The sequence below is a fragment of the Leptodactylus fuscus genome, chromosome 1, assembly GCF_031893055.1.
Source record: "Leptodactylus fuscus isolate aLepFus1 chromosome 1, aLepFus1.hap2, whole genome shotgun sequence".
Lineage (NCBI taxonomy): Eukaryota > Metazoa > Chordata > Amphibia > Anura > Leptodactylidae > Leptodactylus > Leptodactylus fuscus.
Genome location: NC_134265.1, coordinates 97,623,727 through 97,641,518, shown reverse-complemented (window position 1 = coordinate 97,641,518; position 17,792 = coordinate 97,623,727).

The following is a 17,792-nucleotide window of genomic DNA, read 5'->3' as shown; positions in this document are numbered from 1 at the left end:
CAAGAGTAGTGTAATATAGTATATGAACATAAATTCCTAGCAGTCAAGAAGCCATTTCATTTACCTGAATAAAAAGTAGCTTATGTTTTAATCGAGGTTACAAACTATCTATGTGCTAAATTTCATCCAAATCAGTTTAGCCGTTTTTGCGTGAAAGAGTAACAAACATACAAACATACAAACGTTCACATTTATAATATTAGTAGGATTGTATACGCAGTAGCTATGAGTGACAGGTTTTAATAGGTCCATTTTTGTTGTATCAAATATCTGAATCAATAGTATAAAAAGTACAAGGTATATAACAAGACACAAAATGAAACCTTTGGCAAACACTGAAGACAGAAGAAAAATAGTAGTTAAATTAAGATCTTAATAATAAAGATACAATTCTCTTCCCTCATATAGAGGGAGCACTCACTTTTTTACTAGTTTACTCTACCATTTATGTATAAACATAATATAGACCGCCTTGATACCCCTGAGGACGCTACAGAGGTGGCTAAACATGTTGGGGGGAACAATGATTTGATGCTTTTAAAGAGGACCTTTTGTGTCCTTGGAGACCTTTGCACTGTCAGCTTTGCTGAAATGCAACCCGGGTGCCAGAGATGTCGGTGCCAGAGATGTCGGTGCCATTAGTTTTGGCACCAATATCCCAACACTGTCAGATGGACAGGCCTAGCGTCATCGCTATGCTGTGAAGAACGCCCCCCCTGACAGTACTCTTCCAAAGCCTTGCACTGTCAGGAAAAAGGTTCCTCACAGCCCAGTGCACTGTCAGTTTTTAGCAGTACATAATACCACTGAACTCTGAGAACATAAAAGGACCTCTTCAATATGATCACACCTTAGGAATGATAGAAAGTGGGAGCACTGCAGACTCCTTAATCATAGCACTAATACAGTGGAAGTTATCTGTGGTCAGTTATACTGCAAGCACAAATATTCATACATAGATATTTGGGTTATGTGGGTTTGTAGTTTACCCTAACGCAAAATAGTGAGTGTTCTTATATGATAAAGAATGACAGGACATCTTATTACATGTAACCCCCAGATATCCCTTCATCAGAATGCAATACGATGTGTGACCTGGAGTCTGGACTAGTTACAACCTGCAAAGAAGGCTTTACTGTGTGGAGTGGAGCGTTATAGGCAGTATAAGAAGGTAACATGGCTGTATGATGGTGACATATTAAAGTGAGTCTGTCAGCAATAAATACATCATAAATCTAATTCCAGCACTTTATAGAGGTTCATCTATGGTTTACAAATATGCCTCTGTTGTTCAGCTCTGGAGCCCCATAATCATATGAATGACTGTTTTATTCATTATATATATTGCATTGGGGCCCAGGAGCTTCAAGCAAGTTATGCCTCTTATTGGCCCTTAAAGATACAGAACACGATGGAGCGTTATTGTTTTGCCCCAGAGAATATTGTGCGCAGTTTAGCGTTATGAACACTGTTTCCTACTAGAGATCAGCTGATACGAACAGCACGCTCCCATAGAAATTAATGGAAGCACCTGTGATGCTGACTTTGCCCGCGGCCGGCGTCACAGGTGCTTCCATTCATTTCTATGGGAGCGTGCTGTTCGGATCGGCTGATCCGAACAGTGTTCGCTCATCTCTATTTCCTACCTATTAACCTGCTTCAGAGGTAGCTGCTAACACCACTGCTCTACAGCTGATCCATCCGTATGGATAGATGACCACACTGACGGATCTCTCTGGTTTATTTAGAGAGTGTTACATGACTGGTTAGTTCCTCCTTAAAGAATGGTTTCACACAAATAATTTTTCTGTGTTCAATACAGTGAACAACTTTTCGGTGAAATCGGTGGTGTCCAGAGTATGAGTGCCTTCCATTATTAGGACAGAGATGGCACTATTAGCGAACTGTTACCTTGTGGAATTCATGAGGAGGCTCTATTTATTAACTTGTGGGGGTACAATTAACTTTTGGAAGCTGAAGAGGGACCTTGGCGGTTAGTTGCAAGTCGAAAAATTTTACAGAACCTAGATGCGCCACATTTACTGGTGTCTGGTCTTAACCACAATAGTTTATTCCATGTGTAACTTTGACTAGATTAATTGATTATATGTATTTATTGGCCAGTAGATGTTACATGGGGATTTATAGTTACTGAGTAGTAAATTAACCCTATAGACACTTTTTACATCTCTCTTATATGTAGGTTCTAAAGTTGTTAGTTTTTAGATTTGGTAAAGCAACATTGAATTTCAATGTAACAACTTTGACTTGAGTGCCTGATCTTTTTTCCAACACAGTTTTTGTGTAATCTTTTGTTGTAGACTGACTACTAAAATTGAGAGGCCATTCATTCTAGTTACTGTACCTGCAGCCTGAGGACTATTAATGACTGAACAGCACAAGAGGCTGCTCAGTTGTGACATAATAATCTATTTTTTGGTTCTATGCAGAAATCCATTTTAGCACATAATCCCTTAAGTAAATCCCTGTTGTATTACATTTTACAAAGGCTACATAAGTAAATGTCAGAACTCACTGGAGCATTTTATAGCTGCATTTAAATAGCAAATATTGATCTTTTTTTTTTGTCATGATCTTAACAATGATTATGATATTTGAGGCTTGTCGAGCCAACAGACAGGCCTCCTCAAAAGGTCTGGTAATGACATCAGAAATCCTAAAATTGACCTTAAAAAATTGGATGGCCATTGTAGCACCCCCATTGTGATGTGCACTATGACTTCATATGCCATTTAAAAACCACAAAAACAGCTTTTTTGTAGCACATTTTTCAGTGTTTTTAATCCAAAGATAGAAATAGATTGAGAAAAAGTGAGAAGTATAAGAGCTTCATATATACAGTGTTGGCCAAAAGTATTAGCACCCCTGCAATTCTGTCAGATAATACTCACATTCTTCTAGAAAATGATTGCAAGCACAAACTCTTTGGTATTAATATCTTCATTTATTTTGCTTGCAATGAAAATACACAAAAGAGAATGAAAAAAAAAGTCAAATCATTGATCATTTTACACAAAACTCCAAAAATGGTCTGGACAAAAGTATTGGCCCCCTCAGCCTAATACTTGGTAGCACAACCTTTAGACAAAATAACTGCGAACAATCGCTTCCGGTAACCATCAATGAGTTTCTTACAATGCTCTGCAGGAATTTTAGACCATTCTTCTTTGGCAAACTGCTCCAGGTCCCTGAGATGTGAAGGGGGCCTTCTCCAAACTGCCATCAAGAGATCTCTCCACAGGTGTTCTATGGGATTCAGGTCTGGACTCATTGCCGGCCACTTTAGAAGTCTCCAGTGCTTTCTCTCAAACCATTTTCTAGTGCTTTTTGAAGTGTGTTTTGGGTCATTGCCCTGCTGGAAGACCCATGACCTCTGAGGGAGACCCAGCTTTCTCACACTGGGCCCTAGATTATGCTGCAAAATTTGTTGATAGTCTTCGGACTTCATATTGCCATGCACACGGTCAAGCACTCCAGTGCCAGAGGCAACAAAGCAACCCCAAAACATCAGGGAACCTCCGCCATGTTTGACTGTAGGGACCGTGTTCTTTTCTTTGAAGGCCTTTTTTTTTTCCTGTAAACTTTATGTTGATGCCTTTTCCCAAAAAGCTCTACTTTTGTCTCATCTGACCAGAGAACATTCTTCCAAAACGTTTTTTGGCTTTCTCAGGTAAGTTTTGGCAAACTCCAGCCTGGCTTTTTTATGTCTCTGGGTAAGAAGTGGGGTCTTCCTGGGTATCCTACCATACAGTCCCTTTTTAATCAGATCCTGACGGATAGTACAGGTTGACATTGTCGTACCCTCAGACTGCAGGGCAGCTTGAACTTGTTTGGATGTTAGTCAAGGTTCTTTATCCACCATCCGCACAATCTTGCGTTGAAATCTCTCGTCAATTTTTCTTTTCCGTCCACATCTAGGGAGGTTGGCTACAGTGCCATGGGTTTTAAACTTCTTGATGACACTGCGCACGGTAGACACAGGAACATTCAGGTCTTTGGAGATGGACTTGTAGCCTTGAGATTGCTCATGCTTCCTCACAAATTTGCTTCTCAAGTCCTCAGACAGTTCTTTGGTCTTCTTTCTTTTCTCCATGCTCAATGTGGTACACACAAGGACACAGGACAGAGGTTGAGTCAACTTTAATCCATTTCAACTGGCTGCAAGTGTGATTTAATTATTGCCACCACCTGTTAGGTGCCTCAGGTAAATAACAGTTGTTGTTAATTACACAAATTAGAGAAGCATCACATGATTTTTTAAACAGTGCCAATACTTTTGTCCACCCCCTTTTTTATGTTTTCTGTGGAATTATATCCAATTTGGCTTTTTGACAATTCTTTTTGTGGTTTTCCATTGAAGACAAATTAAATGAAGATAATAATACCAAAGAATTTGTGATTGCAATCATTTTCTGGAAGAAATTGAGCATTATCTGACAGAATTGCAGGGTTGCCAATACTTTTGGCCAACACTGTATATATCATATTTCTTCTATGTCCACTACTAGGCTTGGTTCAAACAAGCACAGCAAAATCTGCAACACAAAAATCAGCATTTCCACAACGCGGGGCTTTAGCCTAAAATAAATCGAACTTTGCTCACCTTGGAATGCATCGCGGTTCTTCCCGCAGCGCTGGACGCGCTGTGGTTTTTACTGTAAAGTGGACATGGGGTTTGCTTGAATCCCATCCACTTTGCAGTTACTGTAAAATGCCCTACACATTGAAATCAATGGCTTTATAACTTATTGATTTCAATGAGTTACGCGCATAAGCCGGCACCCATTGAAATCAATGGGATCTGCTTTGAAGCGCCGCGCTCTGACACGTGTATACGTGTCTAAATGAGCGGCGCGTTACTCCGTGAGAACAGAGCCTATCACCCTTTCACTCAATTATGATAGCTCCTGTATCAGCATGTAACACGCTTTTTCAGTTCTGTTATGATCATTTTTTAGAGAGTGCAAAATCCATGGCCCTGTCCAAACTGTTGAGGATGTGTCAGATTTTGACTTTAGTAAAAAAAGGCCTCCTGTGTATGAGAGCATTATAGCAAATTCATGTGGCTCCAACAGAGACTAAATTCATTATTACAGTATTTTACAGAAGAAGAAAATAAAAGTTGAAAGGCAAAGCTTGAAGTCTTTTTCAGTTACTTCTGGCAGAATTACATGCAAAGAAACCAGTAGTAGTAGTAGTAATGGATAGAGCCGCGTTACTCCGTGAGAACAGAGCCATATATTGAAAACAATGTAGAACAAGAATATCAATTTATCTTCTTTCTTTTAATTAATATGGATAAGTTACAGAGTAAAACTAAATTCAAGTGTGAACCTGGCCGAAGAGGCATATGCTTATTAACAGCAGATGGCTGGGGCTACGAATGCAATTGCACTACAGCATGTGAGCCGGATAGGATTTTAAAAGTTTTATATCGTTATAATAAAATGGAAAAGGTGCCATGTTTATTTAGAATGATGTGTGCGTCACTGACTTCCCAGTTCCATCGCCTACAATATAATTCATTCCATCTGATAGTGACAGAATTCCCATTGTCATAGGTGCAGTTATTTTCGCTCTGCTGCATAATTTAACCGTGAGAAACAGATCGGCTGTTTTCTGCAGTATACGCCCGGCCAGTATTCAATCATTTAACTAAACCTGATTGTTTCAGAAGACACTTGCCCTTGTGTAGAAAATAAATCAACACTACACAAGGGTCCAGAGCTTTCCTGATTGCAAGACTGCGGTAGGGAGGGGTGTTAGAACTTGCAGCACGCTCCTTTGTTGGGTTAATTCTATAGCTGTATCTAGGACCCCTGATGTCTTATCGTAGATTACTGTATAAGTGGCAGACAACATATTCATGAGAGTGATTGTACCTGTAAAGTCATTTTCAGTTCTGTATTTTTTTTTTTTTTTTTAAATGCATGGTTATGGGCATTGAATATATCATCTTCCCTGGATGAAGAGAGGTTTTATTTACATATTGCAGATACATGGAGTTTGTCTGACCTTTATTGGTGGTGTATACTTTCCTTAAGACTCTTTTTCTTATGATCGTGTTTTGCATCTGTTATTGTGAACCAAAACCAGGAAAGGGTTGAAAAACACAGAAAAAGTCCAAATCACTTTTAGTTTTGGCTCACAGTTAGGGCCTATTCACACGGAGTAAACGGGCGCGCAATGCGCCGCGCTTACGGGACGTTTGCACCGCGATTTTGACGGTGCATGTTTGCGGTCGCGTAAACGCACGTTAATGCGGCGTTAACGCGACCGCAAACATGCACCGTCAAAATCGCGGCACTAACGTCCCGTAAACGCGGCACATTGCGTGCCACGTTTACTCCGTGTGAATAGGCCCTTACCGATGTAAACATTAACCAAAACACTGATGTGTGAAAACATCACAAGGCCGGATGCAGATGACCATGCTGTGGGTCAGAGTGCTATCTGTGTGTTTCACAGCACACTGACCTATTCTTCTATAAGGGTCCGTACACACGACCGTAATTTTCGTGGTCCCATGTGCTGGCCGACAGTCCAGGCCACATCACATAGGACATGTCCTATTCTTGTCCTATTTTGTGGCCCATGCTTCTGTGGCACCTATTTTTTTAATGAAAGGAGCTGCGGAAGCACAGCCTGTGCATGGGCAGCACATGGGGGCATCCTTGTGTTCCCCATGTTCCGCCCATGCTTTTAAATCATGACAGGTCAATTACAGCACAGTTGCTGCAACCAGCCTAAGGCCCCATAAACTGGAATAGCTTTTTTGTTGTTGTTGCAGATTTTGCAGTATTTTTTGAGCCAAAGACGAGTGGATTTATTAGAAGTTAGAAGTATAAGTGCTTTCTGTATATTTCCTATTCCTGTTTAAGCCACTCTTCTGTTTGACTCAATAAACCAGAGCAAACGGGCCAGAGCTTTTCCACAACATGGAGCCTTAGCCCTACCGGGTTTTCCGGGTAAAAAAATGTTTTTATTTTTTTTTAAACCCTGTTATTAACCTAAGTCCCTGTGTCAACTAGAACAGTTTGTAGGGTTCTGTCTCAAAATGTCCTCCATGGTGGAATCAGTGCCCAGAAGCCATCACTAAACAAAAGGCAATTAAAGGCCCACAGCCTACTATGGATGGATGCTGGAAAAGTGGCAGAAGGTGGATTTCTCAGATGAATCTTCAGTTGAATTACACCACAGCTGCCGCAAATACTGCAGGAGACCTACTGGAGCCCATATGGATCCAAGATACACCCAGAAAACAGTTAAGTTTGGTGGTGGAAAGATCATGGTCTGGGGTTACATTCAGTATGGGGGTGTGCAAAACATTTGCAAGGTGGAAGACAATATCAATATCCTAAAATACTAAGAAGTATTAGCTTCCTCTTACATTGCCAATCATAAAAGGGGTCAAGTTTTGCAGCAGGCTGGTGCTCCATCTCATACATCCATCTCTACATTAAAGTTCCTCAAGGCAAAGAAGATGAAGGTGCTCCAGGACTGGCTAGCCGAGTCACGAGTCACCAGACATGAACATCATTGAGCATGTTCGGGGTAGGATGAAAGAGGAAGCTTGGTAAACAAAACCAAAGAATCTTGATGGCCTCTGGGAGGCTGTAAGACTGCGATATTCCTGATGACTTAATCAATAAATTGTATAAATCATTGTCGAAACGCATGGATTCCGTCCTTCAAGATCATGGAAGTCATACAAAATATTAAATATGGCTCTAATAGCACCACAACTTCATTCACCAATGTTAGGAAACATATCTTTGTATTTGCACTGAATTATTGGTTTGATTTTCACATTACTTTATGTGAGCAACACTACTTTTGTCTTGCCAAAATCTGAGCTTTTTGTGTTCATTAAATGATCAATATTTCGCCAGTGAAGCCAATTTATTTTTTTAACAAAAAAAAAAAAAAAAAAAAACAATTTTGGAGGGTTTCAGCTTTCATACGAGTCATTTCTTAAACCAATAGATGAATTTAAAGTCAGGCTATAAGCTTTTGATTCCACAACATGGATAAGCAACAGAACTTCTGTCAGGGACTGTATGGAGGGTTCCATAAAAACAGACAAAAATGGGACATGACCAAAATAATGATAATGTGAGTAGCCCCCGATAACTGACATTGAATTAAATTTTGCCTTGTGACGTCCATTAAAAAAACAGGTGTCACACGGCTATCAAACATTATCGTGTGGATGTAGCTTTTAGCTATCAGCTTCGTGCACCATTATTAAAACTTAGACTGATGATGTCTGCATCAGGGAAGCGTAATGAGCATCGAGCCGCCGACATTACAGCGAGAGTCTGCAGGTCCGTAAAAACGAGGTTCGGTAAGTATTCTCAGACATCATAAGCCGAAGACTGAATAATGGAGCATGGAGCTGATAGCTCTGTGCTCTAATATTGTATTAAACTTCTTAGGATACAGAATTAAAATCACTGCCTGCCATCTGTAACAGCAGGACAGCACCCGAAGTGTAGGACTGTCCCACTGGATCCAAGTCAGTTGAGGGGGCCCGCACAACTATAGGGTCCAATACTGTTGCACCAGTTGCCCTCTGGTTAAAGCAGCCCTGGTCTGGATACATATAACTACACAATCCACGAGGCCTCTGTAGTATTATCTAAACCCTTAGCTGCTTGGTTTATACAGTGTGTTTTTGCTTAAAAATTCATATGAAAAGGCAAGTAGTTTTTCTTTTTGAAAAAGAGCATGCTTTTATGTATGCACTTCTGAGCAAAAGTGAACTGTGTAAAGCTAGCCATAGGCTCTATTCAGATGACTGTGATGTCACCGCCAACTTACATCAAAACAACCATCGAAAAACGGATTTTGTGAATTATGAGCAGCTGAGGTTTCTATTCTATAAAGTTCTTCATAAGCTGAGCTTTGTATTATGAGGTTCTGCAACAGCTGAATTAATGTTAGATAAGTTGTTGCAGCAGCTTAGGGCTCACTCTTACAAGTTTTGCACTCGGCCAACCAATGGGTTAAAATAGCCCTTCAATGGCAATTTCAGTGTGCCTGATGTAAAGTATAGAAATCATTGTACTTTGTAGAGATTGCAGGAGCCCATGTACAAACGTTCATTTTCCTGAATATGTTCATAATGAACTGAAAAAAGAATATGGAAATTCTAGACCTGTCAGTACATCTGAATTAACATACTTGGTTCCCGTTTTACATTTTCCGTTTTCTTCTATCAAAAGAGTGCCGCGTGTTCTCATTACACAGTGGCGTGGCTAGCTATCTTATGCCTGTTCCTGTGTGAAATTAAAACAGCCCCCTTCATGCTAGCTACAGAGGCGTACACATGTTGCTATCAAACTCTATTTTATTCTGTCTCACCAACACTTGTAATCCAATTCACACCAGCACAGATGAATTATGCCATCAACTAACACATTTGCTGAAGATTGAGGATAGCAATCTGACACATTGATCTCTCCCACTGCTATCTGCCAACAATTTTCTGCTTCGTAATAGCCTGCTCAACCCCAAAGTGAGCTAAAAGTTAGGCGATGAATTTCTATTCTGCCAATATACTTCATTATTAAGAATAGATATTTTACTATATATATATATATATATATATATATATTACAATAACTATCAGTGAATACAGAGTTATATATGAGTAGTCCTTTGAGCACTTAGGATACACACCATATATGATATAGTATAATATAATATGTGTATATATTTAGGGTAATGCAATATAACTCTGCAAACGACAGATATACAGTGCTGAGGCTTCATGTTGAAGCAGCAGATCTGACTCACATTTTATCTGATTCTTGCCCATCCAAAACCATTCATGTCTGAATCCTGTGTAAGCAATGGAGTCCTAAATCCACTCAAAATACATAATAGCGCTACAGCTCTGTTTAGGCTAAGGATAAATGTGTTGACTCTCCGGAGACAGCGTTCCACCAAAACTGTCAGCTGACACACTGACATGTCTGCCATGTTATCCTGTAAGGAATACTAAACATCAGACGCTTGCTACTGCTGGAGAAATACCAGAGTTAGTTCTCCTTCACAGAACCGGACTTTTGCTCATGTGGATGCACAATTGTACGGACATGTTCATTTCTATGGGCCCATACAAACAGCCGCAGTTTTTGAACAAAATATGGAGCAGTTTCTATACCTGTCCGTATTTGCAGTTCATTCCATTCACTTCAATGACTGGGTTAATGAAAAGCATGGAAGACACTCAAATACAAATCTTTGTGTCATCTGCAGTGGCATAACGATCGTGGTCGCAAGGAGTGCGACTGTGACCAGGTCCGGAGGGGTACAGGGCCACGGCCGGCTGGAAATGGCAGGGACCTCGGACCACAGAGGTCGGAGAAAGTCTTGTTCTCCAACCGCTATATGTATTTTTATTGGAAAGGAGACTGACTGGATCCTTTTCCATTAAATGCCAGCCCAGAGGACGTGTATAAAAATAAAAAAAATACTTATACTCACCTGTCCTGGGCTGAGTATCCGCTCCGGGGCTCTTCCTGCGGTAGTTGCTAAATCCTAGTGGGCTACAACTTACAAGGGAACAAATTATTCCCATAAATAGGTGGCAACAAGTATTTGGGGAGTCCCATTACAAACGGTAGTATAATACTTCAGCACACCAAAAGTCAATGTATGAAAAACTTTATTCCAAAATCTTGGAATCAAAAATAGAGCATCTGGATATTTGATGTCAAAGTCCGAACGTTTGGGTGTCAAGGACCTTCATCTGCATGACATGTGATAGGGAAATGAATACATTCATCTATATTTCCTATATGTGTATACATTCTTTTAATAATACTTAAGCTTGTAGCATGCATCTCCAGGTCAGCCTGACCCATCTTTCATATTAAAGGGGCTCTATCAGCAAAATCATGCTGACAGAGCCCCACATATGTGTGAATAGCTTTTTCAGGCACCGTAAATGTTATATTAAAGTACCCCCCCCCCCCCCGTTTTAAAATAAAACCCTAAAAAAGAATGTTATCTACTTACGGATCGTGCACGCTGGGCGGGCATTCAGGGTGCGCCGTCTTCTTCATCCCTGCCTCTTCTTCCTCCGATGTCCTCCGGTCCCGTCCTCCTCCAGCGCTCGCAAACTGACACTGATATAAAAAAATGGCCTGGGCGCCTGCGCAGTAGCTGTAGTAGAAGCCGCATGCTACTGCGCAAGCGCCCAGGCCATTTTTTTTATATCAGTGTCCGCTCGCGAGCGCCGGAGGAAGACGGGACCGGAGGAAGAAGAGGTGTGGAGGAAGAACAATGCCCGCCCACAGTGCACGATGCGTAAGTAGATCACATTCTTTTTTAGGGTTTTATTTTAAAACGGGGGGGGGGGGGGAGGGGTAGTTTAATATAACATTTACGGTGCCTGAATAGCCTTTTTAAAGGCTATTCACGCATATGTAGGGCTCTATCAGCATGATTTTGCTGATAGAGCCCCTTTAATCAGAGAATGCTGCACCCCATAATAAACCAGATCATAATAAAGTCATAAACTTCTATTAATACAGTACAGATAAAATTAATAGTAGGCAGTCATTGTAAATGTAAACAGGGAGACAGTGCCTCTGTTATGCTGCCCTCTATAGCAAGCACCCTGAACACCATGCCCAGACTTCCCAGAAACACCATGCCCAGACTTCTGGGAAGTCGGGTATGGTGTTCAGGGTGCTTGCTATAGAGGGCAGGCACTGTCTCTCTGTTTACATCTTGGGAGACAGATTTGCATATTCTTCCCATGTTCCCTTGCAGTGGAGCAACTATGGCTGTATAAGTCTCCACACACCTGAGAAGGTGGTCTCTCCCTAAGGAAAGACGTTATCCCCACAATATGGTAAAATCAGTACATTTCTAAGGAGCCCTACCACAGCGAAAGCACAATAGCAATGGATCAGCTCCCGCGATCTTCTGCAGGAGAGCCATTCCATTGGTCAGAATATAAGAGAAACCAACCAGACGTGGACTGATTTTTATCCACTGTAAGTAAGCAGAATGAACAACAGCAAGCACAGATCTAAAAAAGACTGTGAGAAATTTATACAGAACCTATATTAGAAACAGTGGCGTAACTACCGCTGAGGCAGCTGCCACAGGGCCTGACACGTTTTTATTGGGTTTTTCATATACAGGGAAATAAAAACAGAAAGGGGAACAGCGTAAAAACGTTGTACAAATATAATCGTGAGGGTAACAGAGATGTTCGAAGACTTAGTATAAGAAATTGCTGTAGGGAAAATAATACAAATAAACATTAGCAATCAATGCATACAGTAAAAGTAAAGATCGCAACAAAATGTCTAGGAATAGCACGGTAAAGAGAGGAAAGAAAGAAAAAAGGGGGGATGGAGCTGCTTTCATTTCTGAACTCTTCTGTTCTCCCAGTTATCAGGCTAGCTAATTCAATTGTGTTCAATATGGCAGAGACAGGCAGTCTCTGTATGTAACACAGAATGGAGTTGCTCCTGCCTGTACTTCATAGTCCAATATTGTGCATATAGTGTTGTTTGAGGACCTTTGATGACATCACAGGCCTTTCAGCCACCCCATAGGATCACGCTATGCAGTGGGCGGCGCTACATGCTAATTTGGGAGCGGAGCTAAACTGCAGGTTGCATATGAAACCCCGCCCACCAAATGACGAAGGAAGAAAGAAGATTTTACAGCAGCGAAGACTGGTGAGTATGCGACATGGCAATACCCCTTTAAGAGGAATACAACCTCCTAGTATACACTGCAGAGCTGATCCAGATCCTCTAAGGGTCCATTCACATGGAGGAAAATGGTGAGGAATTTGGTGTGGAATTTCAGTGCTGAAAAAAAGCAGAAGTCAATGGGAGGCTTTTTTTTTCAGCGCTGAAAGTCCACACCAAAGCACACCAAATTCCTCACCACTTTCCTCCACATGAAAGGACCCTAAGACCCAGCAGCTCATGCAGTTCCCTCATTCTTGGCAATCACAAGACCGCTGGGCTGCAAGGAAGCAGTAAAATGGCGGCTTCCAGAGCTGTATACATAGCGGTTATTAAGTGACTTGCATACAGCGACCAGGAAGGCAGGTACATTAAAGGGATTCTGTCATTAGAATTCCCTATTTTAACTAAATACACGTAGGAATATGTAAATGCATTTTCAGACAGCCCTACAGTGACACCTCCATCTTCTTCTCCGGACCGCCTCTTCTCCCACGTCACCGTCGCGTCTTCTTCCAAAAGCGCCAATTGCGCATGTCTGTCAGCAATTTATTAATGTTTTATGTTAAGTGCCCATAAAAAGAACAAGCATCTTTGTAACTATATAAAGTTTATGTGGGATGTTGTATTATAATTATGAACCTATTGTAACTCTATATCTATAGATGCTGTGTAGACCAGTAGTCACATTGGCAAACTACTGTAATGTGAGGATGTTTTTATCTGTGTGTCTGAGGTGCAAACAGTCATCTCACCCTAATAAAGGATACAATATACAGATTTTTGTTGTCAGATAGTCTCACATGCTTAGATATGTCACAATCAGATGTAAATGTATCACTGAATTATACTGTCACTTCTCCAATTAATGGGACTCTTCTTATTGTTTTGTAAACCGATCTTGGGGGAACATGGATTTATTTTCCTAAGCAAAGTTGTATCAATTTAGTTATTTATTCCTGAAGAACACAATAGAGGATGGAAACTGAACCACAAAGAGGCCATTGAGGACATCACACAGAACTTCTCGCTTCACAGATCTCATTTAATAAGCAGCTCAAAGCAAATCAGTAAGAGGCCCGAGAGATGTCTACAAGACACACACTATACAATAATGAGCTGCTGTGCAAACCATTTCATTTTCACTTGTCACTTGTCCCTCTGCTTCCCCGTCACTCCTGGTTTACCTGAGAAAAGTGACACTTGGGAGAATATTGTCTGTGTGTTTCTCAAACTAAAGATCACACAGGAGATCTTCCACGCTGCTTCAGAAGGTTTCACCTGATGTACAGCTCAAACATCTTCATTATTTCACCATCGGGTCATTTAAGTCATTGTTTAGTAACGGATTATAGACAATGCATAAAACACTTTTATTCTGATATTACAGAGAATTTAAGATGGTTGGGCAAAGTATACTGTATATCTACTAAATGTTTATTAAGCTCTTCTTATGTCAAGTACTAGTCAGAAGATCGGACATTGCTATATACTGTATATGCTATAGTTGTGACCTCATGACTTTTAAGATTTCCCTATTTTGAATATGAATGTTTTTTTCCATTCGTACTATTAATGCTTAGGCTCCATATTGTAGAAACACAGCAGAAGAAAACACTGAATTTTAGGCAGAGTTAAGCCAGTTGCACATGGCTGTGTACTAACCTGCGGCCATCAGTAAACAGAACAGGCGGCACATGGGCGAGATGCGGATGTCATTCATGTGCCACCCGTGCTTCCGTGTTCCCATTCATTCAATAAATAGGAGTCGCAGAAGCAGGGCCACAAAATCGGAAAGGAATATGAACATATTTTGTAGCCCTGACTGTCGGCCCGCACATGTGACTGTGTAATTCATGTAAACAGATCCATAGAAATTAATGAGTCAGTGTGCTATCTGGGAAAGACCGCTGTGATTTTTAGATGCACGAGGTTAAGGCCCAACTTTGGCTCAAAAACTGTCCCTGAGGCGGTCACATAACTGCCCCAGAAATATGAGTAATTATACATTTAAAAAAAAAATAGAAGTAAATTAGAAGTTAGGTGGATGGAGGGGGGTTAGTTTAGGGGTTAATTCATAGTTTATCCCGGACATCCCCTTTAAAGTCACAGTGAGTGGAGTAGCTGGGGACAGCTGAGAAGCTGCGGGCTCTGGTATTTTGGCACATGCAGCAATATGCCCGACAGCCATGAAGCAGAGGACGGAGGAGTCTCCCATGGGAGAGTAGCATCACTCCCCAAAGCAGTGCCGGCATCAGAGGGAACAAAGATGCAGCAGAGGCAGCTGGATGTGGCTGCTTGTGCTGGCAAAGTTCAGGCTGCAGGTCCTGTGTCAGCGCCGGTGAAGTGCAGGAGCATGGGAGAGTACTGGCTGGCTCCAAACATCACAGCATCACTGGCAGAACACGGTCATCTGTCTCCAAGGGGAGGAAGAAGTTGGAGATCAGCACAAAAAAGGCGCAAAAAAGATGCACCAAAATTAACATACACGTGCACAACGTGATTGTGCACCTACATAATAAATCACCACCACAATCAAATTAGTCTGAAAAAGGTGCACCTGAAAAATGTATGTCCCAAAAAAGGGGCAATGATAACCCCCAATGTGTATATTCATATGTCCAGGTTTTTTGTTTTTTTTTATGACACAGTTTTTTTGGCCATCAAAAAAACTGACATGTACTATATATGTCAGTCAAAATAGACCTGTGAAATGGACAGGTTCAAAAACGCAGTCACATGGCCATTATGCACTGTGAATAAGCGCTGTCTGTGGACTTGCATTAGAACCATGCATAAGGACTTAGGGTATGTTCACACATAGGAATCTGCTTTGGATTTCGGGGCAGATTCCAGCCCCAAATCAGTCTCCCATTGTTTTTGGTGGGAGACAGAGATCGCAGCAGGATGCTGAAAGAAAGAAAAAATCAGAGCCCTGCTTGATTTTGAAGCAGATTCCACGGCTCGGGGCTCCTTGAAGATTCATCTGGACCTGTTCAGCAGAGGAAAGCCGCGACCAAATGGCAATGTCCTGTGAACCTACATACAGGGCAGGGCATTGGTATTCTGTTGCTGCTTTCCACTGCTGATTAAGCCCAGATGAATCCATGGTAAGATCAAGCAAGACGCTTATTTATTTATTTTTTTTAGTATCCTGCTGCAATCTTTCTCCCCCAATGAAAACAAATGGAGGCAGATTCAGAGCAGAATCCGCAGCAAATTCCTACATCTGAGGCGGATTCTGCTAATGAAAAATTGCTTATCAGGCCAACTGTCAAAACCAGCAAGTTGCTCTTTCTGAAGAGGAACAAACAGACCAGTGGTAGCCGCAGGGGTAGCGGCTGCCACAGGACCCGGAACATTAGGGGGCCGGTGACAGCCGCAACCGCTGTGTTTTTTTTCTTTTCTTAATAGGCCGTTACCATCTGGAGTTACTCCAGCCAGTAACTAACCCTATTTACTTACTGATCCTGGCCTGCGACTGGGGTCATATGTCGTTCTGGACGTCATTGAAGGTAGCCGACACCACCGAGGACTGCAGCAGAGCCGGGGATAGGTAAGTAACATTGTTTTTTTATGTTGGTATCCCCCCTCAGTCTCCGATTATTACACTCTGGGGTCTGAAAAGACACCAGAGTATAATAATTGTTTATGGGTGTCCACACCCATAATACTTATTTCTAAGTTTCGTGTCCCTACTTGCACCCTTTGAGCCCTGTTGTGTATTGCTGTAACTACCATTATCCTTGAGTAACACAAATACAACAGCTTGATTATATCTGTTTAGAGTGAAGTCTACCTTTATATAAGTGAAATAATGTAAATTACATTTCACATTTTCGCAGGTCTATAGGGACACTGGCACCATCCTGTCTATTTATAATGCACCGATATATGTACACAGCTAATGTTTTGATATTACTGTAATATAGAAATTAGAGCACGATGTAGGTAATTGAGACAGCGAAGTGAAAATTGTAATATTTGTCATGTTAAAAGGGCTAACATAATGACAAAATAACTGTTTCACTAACTAAAAAAATCCATTAGAGTCAACGGCAAAGAGTAATGTTTCTGTTTTGTTGATACCAGCATGGGCACACTTTGCAATTTGTAAGGGCAAATATTACATGTTAATTTTCTCTTTAGAGCTTCTCTTTGGAAGAACAATTATTGACTCCATTCAGTCCTGTATCCAGAAAACCTTTTAAGCTGGCGCACAATTTTCAGCCCAGGGTCCACATACAACCTGAAATGTGACTCTGAAATTGATCTCTGTTAAAACGGAGCATGGACACTTTTGGGTATAACTTATATTAAAAAAAAAAAAAAAAAAAAAAAAAAAAAAAAAATCAGATTGAACCAGATTGAGGCTGTAATAGCTCTGCATTGTATGAACTCCTGGTCATACAGGAGACACTGGGGATAGTTTACTAAAATAGTCACATCAGTTTTCTGGTACAAAAATGTCACTTTTTTTGTGTATAGCAGAGTTTAAAAGAAGTGGCTGAAGAACAAGGCAGACCGGGGGCCTGTTATAATGCAAGTTAGAAAACTGTACCTGAAATCCATGCCAGTCACCGACTGATGTAGATTTCAATTTTGGAGCTTAGAACCTCACAAAAGATGTGCCAGGAATATTAAGAGGTTAGAGCCTCAGGTGAATATATTAAGACTAACATAAGTAATCCATTCATAGGAGCAGAAAGGAGGTCAGTACTTCAGAGGGGCGTATATACCTTCACAATAATGCCATCAGTAAGTTATGCTCATTTTTAAATTTGGTAAGACCACATTTTTACTGGAGTGGTTCTATAGGACTCTAATATGTGTGCCGATACAGGGGAGGACAACTAACAGTATAAGGCCATATTCACACATTTTCAGACTGTCTAATTTTACACTGTATATATCAGTATATATGGGCTAATTTTTTTTGCAGAATTATTGCATGGTGGCTCAGTGGTTAGCACTGCAGTCTTGCAGCACTGGATTCATGGGTTCAAATCCTGCCAAGGAGAACATCTACAAGAAAAATTTTTTCCA